This window comes from Gadus chalcogrammus, chromosome 17, assembly GCF_026213295.1.
Source record: "Gadus chalcogrammus isolate NIFS_2021 chromosome 17, NIFS_Gcha_1.0, whole genome shotgun sequence".
Classification (NCBI taxonomy): Eukaryota; Metazoa; Chordata; class Actinopteri; order Gadiformes; family Gadidae; genus Gadus; species Gadus chalcogrammus.
In genome coordinates this window covers 1940281-1952275 of record NC_079428.1, presented here as the reverse complement: position 1 = coordinate 1952275, position 11995 = coordinate 1940281, and the positions used below count along the sequence as shown (strand labels likewise).

At 44.0% G+C, this 11995-nt stretch overlaps 3 non-coding genes across 3 annotated transcripts; 1 reads left to right on the top strand and 2 right to left on the bottom strand.

Moving 5' to 3' along the window:
- Positions 1–570: 570 nt before the first annotated feature.
- Positions 571–689, top strand: LOC130370612 (5S ribosomal RNA). The gene has a single exon (XR_008893099.1). It is a non-coding gene; the product is annotated as a 5S ribosomal RNA (ribosomal RNA).
- Positions 690–10466: 9777 nt separating this feature from the next.
- On the bottom strand, positions 10467–10538 carry trnak-cuu (transfer RNA lysine (anticodon CUU)). The gene has a single exon. It is a non-coding gene; the product is annotated as a tRNA-Lys (tRNA).
- A 1025-nt stretch (positions 10539–11563) lies between these two features.
- Positions 11564–11635, bottom strand: trnaa-ugc (transfer RNA alanine (anticodon UGC)). Its single transcript has one exon. It is a non-coding gene; the product is annotated as a tRNA-Ala (tRNA).
- Between the last annotated feature and the right edge of the window lie 360 nt (positions 11636–11995).

The window sequence follows — 11995 nt, the reverse complement described above, 5'->3', positions numbered from 1 at the left end:
TGTGTGAAATGAAATGAGGTTTAAAAAAGAAAGAAAAAAAAGCACGCCCGATCTCGTCTGATCTCGGAAGCTAAGCAGGGTCGGGCCTGGCTAGTACTTGGATGGGTGAACGCCTGGGAATACCAGGTGCTGTAAGCTTTGTCCTTTTTCAACTCGAGCGCATTGGCTGCAATGGCCTGCCGTGCGCTGATCTTTAGCGCCCACTGTTTTGGAGAATTTAAGCAACATACAGACACTGACAACGACTCTCCAAACTCTATTTGTGAAACATGTGGACAGTGTAGTGACGCTGATAGCAGGGAGCAGCAGAGAGCTGCAATGACGGCGGTCCACTGCAGTCCATCACAGGTTTTGCAACGCTACGTTTCTTCAAAAGATCACGCAAACGATGACGCCCAAGCAGTGTAATGCATTGCGTTCAAATATGGAACTCTGAGTCTGGAATAACGTATTCATTCATTCATTATGGATCTAATCATTGTTTCTGTACAAGTCCCGTCTCTGGCCACGGCAGCCGCTCTCCTTACGTGCTCCTCCTGTTTAAAAGCTAATATGGTCCCGACAATCATTCCTTACGGCTATACCACCCTGAGCACGCCCGATCTTGTCTGATCTCGGAAGCTAAGCAGGGTCGGGCCTGGTTAGTACTTGGATGGGTGACCGCCTGGGAATACCAGGTGTTGTAAGCTTTATTCTTTTCAACTCGAGCTCATTGGCTGCAATGGCCTGCCGTGCGCTGATCTTTAGCGCCCACTGTTTCGGAGAATTTAAGCAACATACAGACACTGACAACGTCTCGCCAAACTCAATTTGTGAAACATGTGGACAGTGTAGTGACGCTGCTAGCAGGGAGCAGCAGAGAGCTGCAATGACGGCGGTCCACACTAGTCCATCCCAGGTTTTGCAACTCTACGTTTCTTCAAAAGATCACGCAAACGTTGACGCCCAAGCAGTGTAATGCATTGCGTTCAAATATGGAACTCTGAGTCTGGAATAACGTATTCATTCGCCCATCTGCTACTGCGGGGAACAATGCTAGCACGCTAGGCTTCAATTGTATGGTCGTAACGACAGTGGCCAAAGCCCGCCAAGACATGCTAATAGGCTAGGAACCGTCCTTTGCACGCTAGACGATCCAGGATGAGAGGGTTACCCCAGAAGTCCATGCTGGAGAGGTGCACGTAGAAGACTCAGGAACGCTAGGCAAAACAGGAAAGGAGGTTGACACCCGGACACTTCTAAGAACTTCTCACAACTAGAGTTAGAGTTTAACTTTCATACAGTCTATGCTCTCAACTGCGAGCACTAAATACAAATACTTTGACCATGTTTCCGCCCGGTCTTGAACCGGGGACCTTACGCGCGGGAGCCGAGAATAGTCGTCCTTAACTTCCTTAACCTTTCCCATTTATTCTCTATGGTAGTTCTTATCACTACGGATGTAATATTTTTCCGGCCACAAGCGGGATTTTGGTGGCGCTGTTTCCCCCCTCGGCAGAAGTAAGGAGATGATTTCTTCTCTAAGTGACAGACAACGGAGCGTCGAAAGGAGACCACAAACACGTTTTCGGAGATAGATGACAATTATTTTCATCCGTCATTAACTTTTCAATTGTAAGTTGGACACATTGTTTTTAACTCATAAATTCACTTTTCTCAGTCGTATATGGTCGTACTGTATTTACAATGTAGTAATCTTTACATTAACTCGGGTTGTCATAAGCTAACAACATTAGCTTACGTTAGTAACTTTACATTAATTTGGTTGTCGTAAGCATTAACATTAGCTTACGTTAGTAACTTTACATTAATTTGGTTGTGACGTTATATGTTATAACAGCTTCTAAATAATATTACTGTGCACACTGTAAGAGCCATCCTTCATGTCAGCGTCACACTGAAATATCTCGTATCGATATAAATACAAATTCCCCTCATTAATCGATACTCTCTGACTACTATCTGAAGGGGGATTAGTATTGTCTCAGTTAAGAGTTGGGAAACTGAGATTACGTGGGTTAAACCCACTACACTCATTACAAATGCTCACTAATGTTGATATGAATAATGCTGTTAATATAACAGTATAATTATATAGCTTTAATTATTACTACATTACAATACAACTTAGACTAGCTACTATTACTGTATAATCATATATTACCATGTAACACGCATTCTTTTTTGCAGTGAAAAGAAATCATGAATACCATCAGCCTCTTTCCCGGAAAGATGACGGTGACATTTAGGAAGGGACCATCGGGCCATCGGCGGCAGGACCCATCCTCTGAGGCCACGAGGATAAAACACAATCCTGGGCTTCAGGTCAAGATTCCCGCTCATAAAACATGACCCAGTGAAGACCAGCGCTCGCACTGTGGTCTTCCAGCGAGGAGGGGATGTGTCGGACCGACAGGAGGTGATGGGAGAGTACCTGCTGCAGTTCGGAAAGTACCAGAGAAAATCTTTCAAGTGGCTCCTAGAGAACGATGTTTGCTACACCAACTACCTTATGAAAAAGGTAGATGAGGAGGAGAGAGCCGGGACCTTCAACCCACAGGGACACAGTAAGGACAGCCTGCTGTCTTTTCTGGACTATGCCAGGAGCTTCCAGGAAATCCAGGACCTGAGGAACTACATGATCTCTAGGAAGCCTGCTGAACCAGTGGCGTCAGAGGGGGACAATATTGTCGGCTTTGGTCGCAGGGCCAAAAATGGAGTTCCAGCAGTCTGACTTTTTTGAGGCAGAAAGGGGCCGATGGGTTTCAGTAAAGAGGAGTTGAGGAGGACTAATAGTCCTCTTTTCTGAAATGAAATGATTAGGCCTTGACTAATCATTTCATAATATTGTATATGTTTACACTTTTTACTAAATATATTCTGTACATTTTTATTGTTCCTTTGCTTACATATTATCTTTATTTAACTTCAATGTCAGTTTTGATTTAATTATTCAGCTTGTGTTTATGTACAATAAAATATGACAATTTCATTAAAGGGCAGCAACTTGTTTCTGGATTATTTGCTTATTGGAGGATATTGTGGTGCCTTTCATGCAAACTTTATGTAATCTAAATATTTTTAATGATTATTGTTGTTTTTATTGTCATTAAGTTCAATTAAAACTTTTCAAGAAACAGTAAGCAAAAGTAGAATTACAAGTAAGGGATAATGCCCGACGAGGTGTCCATTATCAGGAATTAATGGACGACGTGGAGGCGTGAACCGTCCGACGCGAAGCGGAGGACGGTTGCCTCCGCGAAGTCCATTAATTCCTGATAATGGACACCTCGAAGGGCATTATCCCGCTTATACCACGGTCACTTACCAACGGTGACCAAATTAAGACCATTAATTTATATTTTCATGCGTTTTACAATCCGAATATAAAGTTTTCCACAAAACATACATTTGTTTGCCTGGTTACGCCCGAGGGTCTGACTAATACCCGGAACCACCATTACACGACCGTTGGGTTCTCATGTAACGGAAACGTTGTTCACTCCTCCAGTAATTAGGACGGGCCATAGCTACGACTTTAGAACGGGAGGTAGCGGGAGGTATTATAGTCCGCTGAGCTTTGTTTTGTTTCCCTTGAAACGTAGGACGGACCATAACTACGACTTTCATGAGGCTTGCAACCATAATTCATGCCATTTTTCATGCCGACTGGATGTAGGCATATCATGCTTTTTCATGTTGAAGACCTTTAAGTAATATTTTCATTCGTTTTACAATCCAAATATAAAGTTTTCCACAAAACATACATTTGTTTACCTGGTTACGCCTGAGGGTCTGACTAATACCCGGAACCACCATTACACGCCCGTTGGGTTCTCATGCAACGGAAACGTTGTTCACTCCTCCAGTAATTAGGACGGGCCATAGCTACGACTTTAGAACGGGAGGTAGCGGGAGGTATTTGTTTGCCTGGTTACGCCTGAGGGTCTGACTAATACCCGGAACCACCATTACACGCCCGTTGGGTTCTCATGCAACGGAAACGTTGTTCACTCCTCCAGTAATTAGGACGGGCCATAGCTACGACTTTAGAACGGGAGGTAGCGGGAGGTATTATAGTCCGCTGAGCTTTGTTTTGTTTCCATTGAAACGTAGGACGGACCATAACTACGACTTTCATGAGGCTTGCAACCATAATTCATGCCATTTTTCATGCCGACTGGATGTAGGCATAGGTACCATAGGTAGTTTTTATTTAAAAGAAACATGCAAACAATTAATAGGGCGTGGGATCCGCGTTGCATTGTGGGACGTGGCGGCCATGTTGATGGCTACGAAAACGTGGTTAACATAACTCTGACATAACGTTGTTGAACGAAGAGAAGTAGCAGTAGAGTTGAGAAAGAATAGCTAGAAAAAATATGTTAAAATCCCGAAAAGGATCTGGAATTTACCGGGACACATTAAATAGAGATGCCAGGGACCGGTATGGTGATAATAATGACAAAATCAGCATTATTAATAATTTGGATCCATATGAAGTTCCAGCGGCAGGTAGCGGTAAAGGAGGCCATCAACATGGCGGTCACGCAAAGTAATTACTTCATGACACCCAAGCCCTATTGACAATTAATTAGCCTGTTCAGCTGTTTTATTTAAAATTAAATTCGACGTTTCCATTTATGGTGCAATTTGACAGCGTTACAGGCAAGTCCGGCATAGCGGCCTGTGAAGGAGGGTGTTGGACAGCAGGGGCACTGTTTCTCGGGACACTTGATGACAAGACGTGGCTCCATTCTCGTCTCTCCTGCACTGACGGAGCCCAGTAAGCACGAAGGCTGCTCTCGCATCGATGGCCTGTCACCGACATTATTTGACGACTCTCCAGGCCGGCGTCTGAGAGCCGACCTACAGCGGTGCTTCGGAGGCTGTGGTTTGTGTAGATCTGCGAAAGACCCACCTGAAATGTAGAATGACAGGATATTTATTATATTATGGGATGGAGGGAAACTATTTAGTAGCTATGGACTGATACAAAATTATAGCCATAATCACCTCTTCGCTGATTCTTTTTAACATGTTCCCGAGGTAGTGGACACCCATCGGCTCCCGGGTGTACCACACGCCGGAGGACAGGGTGCGCTTTGGGTGGAGGTAGAACGATTTGGCATCTGATGGACATTTCGCAATATATTTCTTGAAACTTTCCACCGGACAAAGCGGATCATCAGGCCTGGCAAACATAAACCCTCGTAGGTTTTCCTTTTCAAGTTCATTCGGGTCTTTGTGATTCTTGCTTTGGGGATTGTGCGCCAGGCTGACATATTCCACCCCATCCTCGTCTCTCTGTAGGATGAAAGATGACATGGATAGCTCCCGGGTTCCCTCCCTGCCACGCCGAGCCAAACATATTTGGATGTCGAACCACACTTTTCTGACCAGGCCGACGGGCGAATCAGGAGACAGTGCAGTTGAAGATCTAATACGTTTGAGGTCCGACTCGGAGATACGGGGATGGTGGAGGCTGGTATCTTTACCACTTTTCCTGTACCGTTTAATTACGGATGTAAACACGGCATTGCTGGTCCTGAATCTGGTGTCAGTTATAATATTGAAGCCAACTATATAACGTTTAATACCGGCTCTCAGACTCCTTAGGCTGGCTATGCTGTACTCCCCTCCTGTCTTGGTGGACTGGACAGCGGCATAAAACTCCCGCAGAGTCTCATTAAGAGCATCAGCGGTGTAGTTTACCAAGTTGGGGTCCATTCGTTTTTGTTCAAGAAAGTCTCTCAGTATATTAACTGCCCATTTTGTTGTTTTTTTGGTGTTGATCTCATCTTTGTCATCTTCTATTTGATTTAATTCTCCCGGTGTTAACTCCTTGTGCCGTTGCTTTCTTTTCCTCTTTTCCATTTCTTTTTCTTCTGCTGCATCCCAGTCATCGAAGTTGTCATATACTCCAAATAAATTAAAAGAAATGTTGAAATCACTCATTGTTATTTTGTTGCGGTGTTGTAATAAATTGTAAACGGCTTTGACTGCGGTCCCGTTGTTATGGTTACTAATTTTATAGACGATAGCGCATTAATTGAGAACGGTAAACAGACAATTTGACGGAACTACTTGTCCAGGTGTCCGTATATCAGGAGTTAATGCACACCCAGCAGCCAATCAGAATCGAGTATTCCCGCAGACCGTGGTATAAGTAAGGGATAATGCCCGACGAGGTGTCCATTAATTCCTGATAATGGACACCTCGAAGGGCATTATCCCGCTTATACCACGGTCACTTACCAACGGTGACCAAATTAAGAGCATTAATTTATATTTTCATGCGTTTTACAATCCAAATATAAAGTTTTCCACAAAGCATAACTTTGTTTCCCTAGTTACGCCTGAGGGTCTGACTAATACCCGGAACCACCATTACACGCCCGTTGGGTTTTCATGCAACGGAAACGTTGTTCACTCCTCCAGTAATTAGGACGGACCATAGCTACGACTTTAGAACGGGAGGTAGCTGGAGGTATTATAGTCCGCTGAGCTTTCATGAGGCTTGCAACCATAATTCATGCCAGTTTTCATGCTGACTGGATGTAGGCATATCGTGCTTTTTCATGTTGTAGTCATGGCTGTCAAACAATGTTTTTAAAAATATTTAAAAAACATAGGTAGTACGTTTTTATTTAAAAGAAACATGTCAACAATTAATTGTCAATTAATTAATAACCTGGAAATCACATAGGCCTAAATAGAAAAAACGTAGGCCTAATTAATGGGGGCTTAATCAAGTTTAAACTGGGCCCTATGTGTTACAGCTGTTTTATTTAAAATTAAATTTGACGTTTCCATTTATGGTGAAATTTGATAGCGTTATAGGCAAGTCCGGCAGAGCGGCCTGTGAAGGAGGGTGTTTGACAGCATGGGCACTGTTTCTCGGGACATTTGATGACAAGACGTGGCTCCATTCTCGTCTCTCCTGCACTGATGGAGCCCAGTAAGCACGCAGGCCGCTCTCGCATCGATGGCTTGTCACGACATTATTTGACGACTCTCCAGGCCGGCGTCTGAGAACTGACCTACAGCGGTGCTTCGGAGGCTGTGGTTTGTGTAGATCTGCGAAAGACCCACCTGAAATGTAGAATGACAGGATATTTATTATATTATGGGGATGGAGGGAAACTATTGAGTAGCTATGGCCTAATACAAAATTATAGCCATAATCACCTCTTCGCTGATCCTTTTTAACATGTTCCCGAGGTAGTGGACACCCATCGGCTCCCGGGTGTACCACACGCCGGAGGCCAGGGTGCGCTTTGGGTGGAGGTAGAACGATTTGGCATCTGATAGACATTTTGAAATATATTTTTTGAAACTTTCCACCGGACACAGCGGATCCTCAGGCCTGGCAAACATAAACCCTCGTAGGTTTTCCTTTTCAGGTTCATTCGGGTCTTTGTGATTCTTGCTTTGAGGATTGTGCGCCAGGCTGACATATTCCACCCCATCCTCGTCTCTCTGGAGGATGAAAGATGACATGGATAGCTCCCGGGTTCCCTCCCTGCCACGCCGAGCCAAACATATTTGGATGTCGAACCACACTTTTCTGACCAGGCCGACGGGCGAATCAGGAGACAGTGCAGTTGAATATTTAATTAGTTCGAGGTCCGACTCGGAGATACAGGGATGGTGGAGGCTGGTATCTATACCACTTTTCCTGTACCGTTTAAGTACGGATTTAAACACGGCATTGCTGGTCCTGAATCTGGTGTCAGTTATAATATTGAAGCCAACTATATGACGCTTAATACCGGCTCTCAGACTCCTTAGGCTGGCTATGCTGTACTCCCCTCCTGTCTTGGTGGACTGGACAGCGGCATAAAACTCCCGCAGAGTCTCATTAAGAGCATCAGCGGTGTAGTTTACCAAGTTGGAGTCCATTCGTTTTTGTTCAAGAAAGTCTCTCAGTATATTAACTGCCCATTTTGTTGTTTTTTTGGTGTTGATCTCATCTTTGTCATCTTCTATTTGATTTAATTCTCCCGGTGTTAACTCCTTGTGCCGTTGCTTTCTTTTCCTCTTTTCCATTTCTTTTTCTTCTGCTGCATCCCAGTCATCGAAGTTGTTATATTCTCCAAATAAATTAAAAGAAATGTTGAAATCACTCATTGTTACTTTGTTGCGGTGTTGCAATAAATTGTAAACGGCTTTGACTGCGGCCCCGTTGTTATGGTTACTAATTTTAGAGACGATACGCCAGCTATAGCGCATTAATTGAGAACGGTAAACAGACAATTTGACGGAACTACTTGTCCAGGTGTCCGTATATCAGGAGTTAATGCACACCCTGCATCCAATCAGAATCGAGTATTCCCGCAGACCGTGGTATAATACACGATAATCTCCATCTCGACACCACAAAGACAAAGGAGATAGTTGTGGATTACAGGAGGGGGAGGAGGAGGACTCAACCAACACCAATCAGCATCGGGGGCACTGTGGGGGAGATGGTCGCCAACCACAGGTACCTTGGTGTGCAGCTCGACAGTGAGCTGGACTGGAAAAGTCATATGGAAGCGGTGTACAAGAAGGGACAAAGTCGACTCTTTTTCTTGAGGAGACAACGGTCATTCAACATCTGCCAACCCCTACTGTGCACTGTCTACCACTCAGTGGTGGCCAGTGCTCTGTTTTTCGCTGTGGCATGTTGGGGAGAATGCGCCCGCACAGCGGTCGAAAACAGACTTGACAAGCTGATCAGGAAGGACAGCTCAGTGGTCGGAGCTGAGCAGCTAAAGGTCCAGCAGGTGGCAGAGGCCAGAATCCTCAACAAACTGGGCTCAATAATGACTAAGGTGATCAAGAACAGCACCTTCAGTCAGAGACTAATTGCACCAATGTGCAAAACGGAGCGGTACAGGAAGTCCTGTATACCAGCTGCCATATGGTTTTATAATGCACAAAAATAACTGCACTTTGTAGTATTTATTATTGTATTTAATGTTTAAGTATTTTAGCTATATGAGAGAATGTGTGTTTGTTATGTCTGTCCATACGCTGTTGTGACACAGTAATTTCCTGCAAAGGATTATTAAAGGATCTATCTATCTATCTAATTATTATCTATCCTTTAATAACAAGGTCTTATTAGCATATTATCCTCAAGGATTAATTATTTCCACATATGTACAAAAAGTGATTAAAGTACTCTTATATGTACACATGCTGTAGAAAGAATATAAGAGTATTCTAAATCAAATAAGGGTTCGATTTGTTTGGCAAACGTGAGATTCGATCCACCTCCTCTGGGAGATCTGCAGCATTTTCTTTCTCTCTTCTGATTGGCTAGTCAGCGTTCTACGGCTATACGCGGCTGGCCCCCGCGTGTGAGCCGAACGTGATAACCACTACACTACGGAAACACATACACGGTGAATCTGGCAACCCGACAAATCCCGTCATCAACCGTCCAGTCTAGGTCACAACATTTAATGGAACCAGGGTCAGAGTGGTCAGGTGTGAATGTAAGTGGTTATAGCATACATATTTGAAACATATTATCCTAAACATCCATTCGCCCATCTTCTACCGCGGGGAACAATGATAGCACGCTAGGCCTCAATTGTAAAGTCGTAACGACAGCGGCCAAAGCCCGCCACGACATGCCAATGGCCTACGAACCGTCCATTGCATGCTAGTCGATACAGGACGAGACGGTTACCCCAGAAGTCCATGCTGGAGAGGTGCACGTAGAAGACTCAGTAACGCTTGGCAAAACAGGAAAGGAGGTTGATACCCAGACACTTCTAAGAACTTCTCACAACTAGAGTTAGAGTTTAACTTTCATACACTCTATGCTCTCAACTGCGAGCGCTAAATACAAATACTGACCATGTATCCGCGTATACCAGTAGGTATACTCGTTCTTAATTTTTCAATCAACCCCAGTCTCGCTACCAATCCCACGCTCAATCATTTTAGTAACAGATATTTGTTTTAAAATGCTCGCTATTTATCTCTAATATTGTGAGTAGAACACTGCATGCTATCTATTGAGGCTAGACTAAAAATGTAATTGCAATTCATTTCATTGATTGATTGATGCTATTTTAGGTAATCCTGCTAGCAGAGGATGGTTTCTATCCATCGACCTCTGGGTTATGGGCCCAGCACGCTTCCGCTGCGCCACTCTGCTTAACAATTACAATATATAGAGTCAACATCTAAACCCTGGCTCTTTGCGCATTGTTAGGCGCATTGTTATCTTTTGTGGTAAACATCTTTAAATTGCCATCACAGCTTCTGATGTGGGCAATACGTGTGGGGTAGTCCACCCGTACTGCAGCACAGGATTCTTGATTCTGAATGCTATTCATTTTAAGACTGAAACTTCGAAACAGTCTGATTATAGCAGAGGATGGTTTCGATCTATTGAGGCTAGACTAAAAATGTAATTGCAATTCATTTCATTGATTGATTGATGCCATTTTAGGTAATCCTGCTAGCAGAGGATGGTTTCGATCCATCGACCTCTGGGTTAAGGGCCCAGCACGCTTCCGCTGCACCACTCTGCTTTATATTTACATAATATAGAGTCAATATCTAAACCCTGGCTCAATGCAAATTGTTATATTAGGGATTCATTCATAATCATCGCGTCACCTACACTACAATTTAGAGATGCCGGGGATTGAACCCTGGACCTCGCATGCGCTCTACTACTGAGCTACATCCCCTTTTTGTACTAATCAGTACATCTCTACTATCAATACCTGAAGCTTTGCTTAATGATACAGCCAATCAATAGGTTGACTTGGCCATCCTAAGAGATGAAGATATTTGGCCTGCCTGCTAAAAGCAGAGGTGGTAAAGTGGTGTGGCAGATTTCAATCATGGAGCGGGGGATCCAATGGATTCTAGTGCATCAGCTTAACCGCTTGGCCAGGACAATGGTGCTTATCGACCTCAAGTCTATCAGTTGTTCGAACAGTAACAGACTGCAACGCTTGAGGCTGTGTGATCAAATTGTGATATAGTCCTACACCCTTGACCACAGCTTGCTTTGATCACATCTTATTGATCGGACCTCAGCACTCCTACATGAGAAGCTTTACAGATGAGCCGAAAACAGATTACTTCAATTGTACATGTGGCAACCGATACATGAAAGTTGGCTTAACGATACAAGAGGGGAAATCGGTTATTGACTGGCAGTACGGTATCATACATTTCTTAGAGAAGTAGTCTGCGTACAGATAGCAGAACTGGCCAACGCTTGTCGGCAGGCCTGAATCTTCGTCGTGACGCAACAATGTTTTTCTCTTCTGTGGCTGTCAACACTTAGTGCATAAACGTACCGTACTCATATCAATGTGTTGACCGGCACTAGCTTTTGAGCGCACACTAGCTTTTGAGCGCACAAAAGCGTGCGCTTTTGAAATCGCACGCACTGATTAACCTGTATCGTTGACGACAACACAGTTTCAATTCTCTCACTTGTTTCGAACATTAGCATTCGGCAACATCTTTGGTAGGTTAAGCAGTTCGTGACCTCATTTGATTAAAATTGCACTCACCTGACTTTTCTAGGGCAATCAAATGGAGATGCCGGGGATTGAACCCGGGGCCTCATACATGCAAAGCATGCACTCTACCACTGAGCTACATCCCCTTACTGCTCAAGAATGTGCATTTTAAACCTGCTTCGGAACACACCAAGGGGTTTCTCGTCCATGGCATTCAGCACTTGGACCTGACAACACTAGTCTTCGGATCTATCAGACCTTTAAATATTAACATTTTAGGTTTGGAGAACATGTTGTCAAAAAACATTGAATGCCTAAGAGCCTGTCCAGATAATGCCAGGTTTTAAATATGGCGCCTTCTACATGCTTAGATTAACATATTTGCACTGATTTCATGCAGTTTCACCGTAATATGTTGTATGTGTTGGCTGAACAAGGGAATGAAAAATCGTGTTCAGATAGAAACCGTTGTCGGCAGGATTCGAACCTGCGCGGGGAGACCCCAA